We start from the raw sequence: 7,368 nt of genomic DNA on the forward strand, positions 1-7,368 counted from the left end.
TGAACCTTTCTTTTGATTCAGCAGGTTGCAAAGACTCTTTCTGTAGAATCTGCACATGGATATTTGGGAGCCTATTGTGGCCTATAGTGAAAAACCAATATCCCATGATAAAAATGAGAAAGAAGCTATCTGTGACAACGCTTTGCAATATGTGGATTCATCTCACAAACTGAAACCTTTCTTTTGATTCATCATCTTGGAAACAATCTTTCTGTAGAATCTGCACAGAAATATTTTAGAGCCCATTGAGGCCTATACTGAAACACAAATATCCTATGATTAAAAACTAGAAAGAAGCTATCTGTGAAAATGCTTTGCAATATGTGGATTCATGTCATAGAATTAAACATTTCTTTTGATTCAGGGGGTTCAAAACACTTTTTGTATAATTTACACAGGGATATTTGTGAGCCCACTTGAGGACTACAGTGAAAAATGGATATCCCATGATAAAAATGGGAAAGAAGCTATCTGTGCAAATGCTTGGTGATGTGTGGATTCATCTGACAGAGTTAAAACTTTTCTTTGATTCAGCAGTTTGGAAACTCTTTTTCTATAGATTCTCCACATGGACATTTCGGAGCCCATTGAGGCCTATATTGGAAAACTGATATCCTGCAATAAAAACTAGAAAGAAGCTATCTGTGAAAAGGCTTTGTGATGTGAGGATTCATCACAGTGAGTTAAACCTTTAATTTGATTCAGCAAGTTGGAAACTCTGTAGAATCTGCACAGGGAAATTTCAGGAAATAGTTGAGGGCCCATTCAGGCCAATATTGAAAAACAGGTATCCTGCGATAAAAACTAGAAAGAAGCTTTCTGTGAAACGGTTATGGATATGTGGATTCATCTCAAAGAGGTAAACCTTTCTTGTGATTCAGCAGTTGAAACACTCTTTCTGTAGAACCTGCACAGGGTTATTTGAAAGTCATTTGACACCTATCATGAAAAAACAAATATACCACAATAAAAACTATTCACAACCTATCTGTGAAAACGCTGTGCAATGTGTAGATTCATCTCACAGAGTTAAATCTTTCTTTTGTTTGTTTTTTCCTTTTTTTAATTATACTTTAAGTTTTAGGGTACTTGTGCACAACATGCAGGTTAGTTACATATGTATACATGTGCCATGTTGGTGTGCTGCACCTATTAACTCGTCATTTAACATTAGGTATATCTGCTAATGCTATCCCTCCCCCCTCCCCCAACCCCACAACAAGTCCCAGTGTGTGATGTTCCCCTTCCTGTGTCCATGTGTTATTGTTCAATTCCCACCTATGAGGGAGAACATGCAGTGTTTGGTTTTTTGTCCTTGTGATAGTTTGCTGAGAATGATGGTTTCCAGCTTCATCCATGTCCCTACAAAGGACATGAACTCATCCATTTTTATGGCTGCATATATTCCATGGTGTATATGTGCCACATTTTCTTGATCCAGTCTATCATTGTTGGACATTTGGCTTGGTTCTAAGTCTTTGCTATTGTGAATAGTGCCACAATAAACATATGTGTGCATGTGTCTTTATAGCAGCATGATTTATAATCCTTTCGGTATATACTCAGTAATGGGATTGCTGGGTCAAATGGTATTTCTAGTTCAAGATCCCTGAGGAATCGCCACACTGACTTCCACAATGGTTGAACTAGTTTAAAGTCCCACCAACAGTGTAAAAGAGTTCCTATTTCTCCACATCCTCTCCAGCACCTGTTGTTTCCTGACTTTTTAATGATCGCCGTTCTAACAGGTGTGAGATGGTATCTCATTGTGGTTTTGATTTGCATTTCTCTGATAGCCAGTGATGATGAGCATTTTTTCGTGTGTCTTTTGCCTGCATAAATGTCTTCTTTTGAGAAGTGTCTGTTCATATCCTTCACCCACTTTTTGATGGGGTTGTTTGTTTTCTCTCATAAATTTGTTTGAGTTCATTGTAGATTCTGGATATTAGCCCTTTGTCAGATGAGTAGGTTGTGAAAATGTTCTCCCATTTTGTAGGTTGCCTGTTGACTCTGATGATAGTTTCTTTTGCTGTGCAGAAGCTCTTTAGTTTAATTAGATCCCATTTGTCAATTTTGGCTTTTGTTGCCATTGCTTTTGGTGTTTTAGACATGAAGTCCTTGCCCATGCCTATGTCCTGAATGGTATTGCCTAGGTTTTCTTCTAGAGTTTTTATGGTTTTAGGTCTAACATTGAAGTCTTTAATCCATCTTGAATTAATTTTTGTATAAGGTGTAAGGAAGGGATCCATTTTCAGCTTACTACATATGGCTAGCCAGTTTTCCCAGCACCATTTATTAAATAAGGAATCGTTTCCCCATTTCTTGTTTTTGTCAGGTTTGTCAAAGATCAGATGGTTGTAGATATGCACCATTATTTCTGAGGGCTGTGTTCTCTTCCATTGATCTATATCTCTGATTTGGTACCAGTACCATCTTTTGGCTTACGATTGTCTTGGGAATGCAGGCTCCTTTTTAGTTCCATATGAACTTTAAAGTAGTTTTTTTTTTTTTTTCCAATTCTGTGAAGAAATTCTTTGGTAGCTTGATGGGGATGGCATTGAGTCTATAAATTACCTTGGGCAGTATGGCCATTTTCACAGTATTCATTCTTCCTATCCATGAGCATGGAATGCTCTTCCATTTGTTTGTATCCTCTTTTATTTCATTGCAAGTGGTTTGTAGTTCTCCTTGAAGAGGTCCTTCACATCCATTGTAAGTTGGATTCCTAGGTATTTTATTCTCTTTGAAGCAATTATGAATGGGAGTTCACTCATGATTTGGCTCTCTGTTTGTCTGTTATTGGTGTATAAGAATGCTTGTGATTTTTGCACATAGATTTTGTATCCTGAGACTTTGCTGAAGTTGCCTATCAGCTTTAGGAGATTTTGGGCTGAAACGATGGGGTTTTCTAGATATGCAATCATGTCATCTGCAAACAGGCACAATTTGACTTCCTCTTTTCCTAATTGAATACCCTTCATTTCCTTCTCCTGCCTGATTGCCCTGGCCAGAACTTCCAACGCTATGTTGAATAGGAGTGGTGAGAGAGGGCATCCCTGTCTTGTGCCAGTTTTCAAAGGGAATGCTTCCAGTTTTTACCCATTCAGTATGATATTAGCTGTGGGTTTGTCACAGATAGCTCTTATTATTTTGAGATACATCCCATCAATACCTAATTTTTTGAGAGTTTTTATCATGAAATGTTGTTGAATTTTGTCAAAGGCCTTTTCTGCATCTATTGAGATAATCATGTGGTTTTTGTCTTTGGTTCTGTTTATATGTGGATTATGATTATTGATTTGCATATGTTGAACCAGCCTTGTATCCCAGGGATGGAGCCCACTTGATCACGGTGGATAAGCTTTTTGATATGCTGCTGGATTCAGTTTGCCAGTATTTTATTGAGGATTTTTGCATCGATGTTCAACAGGGATATTGGTCTACAATTCTCTTTTTTTTGTTGTGTCTCTGCCAGGCTTTGGTATCAGGATGATGCTGGCCTCATAAAATGAGTTAGGTAGGATTCCCTCTTTTTCTATTGATTCAAATAGTTTCAGAAGGAATGGTACCAGCTCCTCCTTCTGCCTCTGGTAGAATTTGGCTGTGAATAACTCTGGTCCGGGACTTTTTTTGGTTGGTAAGCTTTTAATTATTGCCTCAATTTCAGAGTCTGTTATTGGTCTATTCAGAGATTCAACTTCTTCCTGGTTTAGTCTTGGGAGGGTGTATGTGTCAAGGAATTTATCTATTTCTTCTAGATTTTCTAGTTTATTTGTGTAGAGGTCTTATAACATTCTCTGATGGTAGTTTGTATTTCTGTGGGATTGGTGGTGATATCCCCTTTATCACTTTTTATTGCATCTATTTGATTCTTCTCTCTTTTTTTCTTTATATTCTTGCTAGCGGTCTATCAATTTTGTTGATCTTTTCAAAAACCCAGCTCCTGGATTCACTTTTTTTGAAGGGTTTTTTGTGTCTCTATTTCCTTCAGTTCTGCTTTGATCTTAGTTATTTCTTGCCTTCTGCTAGCTTTTGAATGTGTTTGCTCTTGCTTCTCTAGTTCTTTTAATTGTGATGTTAGATGCCAATTTTAGATCTTTCCTGCTTTCTCTTGTGGGCATTTAGTGCTACGAATTTCCCTCTACACACTGCTCTGAATGTGTCCCAGAGATTCTGGTATGTTGTGTCTTTGTTCTCGTTGGTTTTAAATAACATCTTTATTTCTGCCTTCATTTTGTTATGTATCCAGTAGTCATTCAGCAGCAAATTGTTCAGTTTCCATGTATTTGAGTGGTTTTGGGTGACTTTCTTAGTCCTGAGTTCTAGTTTGGTTGCACTGTGGTCTGAGAGACAGTTTGTTATAATTTTTCTTCTACATTTGCTGAGGAGTGCTTTACTTCCAATTATGTAGTCAATTTTGGAATAAGTGTGGTGTGGTGCTGAGAAGAATGTATATTCTGTTGATTTGGGGTGGAGAGTTCTGTAGATGTCTATTAGGTCCACTTGGTGCAGAGCTGAATTCAATTCCTGGATATCCTTGTTAACTTTCTGTCTCATTGATCTGTCTAATGTTGGCAGTGGGGTGTTAAAATCTCCCATTATTATTGTGTGGGAGTCTAAGTCTCTTTGTAGGTCTCTAAGGACTTGCTTTATGAATCTGGGTACTCCTGTATTGGGTGTATATCTATTTAGGATAGTTAGCTCTTCTTCCTGAATTGATCCCTTTACCATTATGGAATGGCATTCTTTGTCACTTTTGACCTTTGTTGGTTTAAAGTCTGTTTTATCAGAGACTAGGATTGCAACCCCTGCCTTTTTTTGTTTTCCATTTGCTTGGTAGATCTTCTTCCATCCGTGTATTTTGAGCCTATGTGTGTCTCTGCATGTGAGATGGGTTTCCTGAATACATTACACTGATGGGTCTTGACTCTTTATCCAATTTGCCAATCTGTGTCTCTTAATTGGAGCATTTAGCCCATTTACATTTAATGTTAATATTGTTTTGTGTGAATTTGATCCTGTCATTATGATGTTAGCTGGTTATTTTGCTCGTTAGTTGATGCAGTTTCTTCCTAGTCTCGATGGTCTTTACAATTTGGCATTTTTTGGCAGTGGTTGTTACCATTTGTTCCTTTCCATGTTTAGTGCTTCCTTCAGGAGCTCCTGTAGGGCAGGCCTGGTGGTGACAAAATGTCTCAGCATTTGCTTGTCTGTAAAGTATTTTATTTCTCCTTCACTTATGAAGCTTAGTTTGGCTGGATATGAAATTTTGGGTTGAAAATTCGTTTCTTTAAGAATGTTGAATATTGGCCCCCACTCTCTTCTGGCTTGTAGAGTTTCTGCCAGGAGATCAGCTGTTAGTCTGATGGGTTTCCCTTTGTAGGTAACCCTACCTTTCTCTCTGGCTGCCTTTAACATGTTTTCCTTCATTTCAGCTTTGGTGAATCTTACAATTATGTGGCTTGGAGTTGATCTTCTCAAGGAATATCTTTGTGGTGTTCTCTGTATTTCCTGAATTTGAATGTTGGCCTGCCTTGCTAGATTGGGGAAGTTCTCCTGGATAATATCCTGCAGAGTGTTTTCCAACTTGGTTTTATTCTCCCCATCACTTTCAAGTATACCAGTCGGATGTAGATTTGATCTTTTCACATAGTCCCATATTTCTTGGAGGCTTTGTTCATTTATTTTTATTCTTCTTTCTCTAAACTTCTCTTCTAACTTCATTTCATTTATTTAATCTTCCATCACTGATACCCTTTCTTCCCATTGATTGAATTGGCTACTGAGGCTTGTGCATTCGTCACGTCATTCTTGTGCCTTGGTTTTCAGCTCCATCATGTCCTTTAAGGACGTCTCTCCGTTGGTTATTCTAGTTAGCCATTCATCTAATTTTTTTTTCAAGGTTTTTAACTTCTTTGCCGTGGGTTTGAACGTCCTCTTTAGCTTGGAGTAGTTTGATCTTCTGAAGCCTTCTTCTCTCAACTCATCAAATTCATTCTCTGTCCAGCTCTTTTCCATTGCTGGTGAGGAGCTGCATTCCTTTGGAGAAGAAGAGGTGCTCTCATTTTTAGTTTCCAGTTTTTCTGCTCTGTTTTTTCCCATCTTTGTGGTTTTATCTACCTTTGGTCTTTGATGATGGTGACATACAGGGTGTTGTTGTGGATGTCCTTTCTGTTTGTTAGTTTTCCTTCTAACAGCCAGGACTCTCAGCTGCAGGTCTGTTGGAGTTTGCTGGAGGTCCACTCCAGACCCTGTTTGCTTGGGTATCAGCAGCAGAGGCTGCAGAAAAGTGGATATTCATGAGCAGCAAATGTTGCTGCCTGATCATTCCTCTGGAAATTTTGTCTCAGAGGAGTAGCTGTCCATGTGAGGTGTGAGTCTGCCCCTACTGGGGGGTGCCTCCCAGTTAGGCTACTCAAGGGTCAGGGACCCACTTGAGGAGGCAGTCTGTCTGTTCTCAGATATCCAGCTGCATGCTGGAAGAACCACTACTCTCTTCAAAGCTGTCAGACAGGGACATGTAAGTCTGCAGAGGATTCTGCTGCCTTTTGTTTGGCTATGCCCTGCCCCCAGAGGTGGAGTCTACAGAGGCAGGGAGGCCTCATTGAGCTGTGGTGGGTTCCACCCAGTTTGAGCTTCCTGGCCACTTTGTTTAGCTATGCAAGCCTCAGTAATGGTGGACGCCCTTCCCTCAGCCTTGCTCCTGCCTTGCAGTTTGATCTCAGACTTCTGTGCTAGCAATGAGCAAGGCTCCATGGGTGTGGGACCCTCTGAGCCATGCGCAGGATATAATCTCCTGGTGTGCTGTTTGCTAAGACTGTTGGAAAAGTGCAGTGTTAGGGTGGGAGGGACCCAATTTTCCAGATGCTGTCTGTCACCCCTTCCTTTGACTCCCTGAGAATTCCCTGACCCCTTTTGCTTCCTGGGTAAGGTGATGCCTTGCCCTGCTTCAGCTCACAGTCAGTGTGCTGCAGCCACTGTCCTGCACCCACTTTCCGACACTCCCTAGTGAGATGAACCCAGTACCTCAGTTGGAAATGCAGAAATCACCCCTCTTCTGCATCGCACATGCTGGGAGCTGTAGACTGGAGCTCTTCCTATTCGGCCATCTTGGCTCCACCCCCAACCTTTCTTTTGATTCACCAGGTAAGTAACTTTTTTTTTTTTTTTTTTGTAGAATCTGCAAAAGGACTTTTGGGAGCCCATTAAGGCCTATAGTAAAAAACCAAATATCCAGCAATGAAAACTAGAAAGAAGCTATTTGTGAAAACCCTTTGTTATGCATGGATTCATCTCATAGAGGTAACCTTTCTATTGATTCAGCAGGTTGGAAACACTGTTTATGTAGAATCTGCAAAGGGACATTTG

The sequence above is a fragment of the Gorilla gorilla genome, chromosome 3, assembly GCF_029281585.2.
Source record: "Gorilla gorilla gorilla isolate KB3781 chromosome 3, NHGRI_mGorGor1-v2.1_pri, whole genome shotgun sequence".
NCBI lineage: Eukaryota > Metazoa > Chordata > Mammalia > Primates > Hominidae > Gorilla > Gorilla gorilla.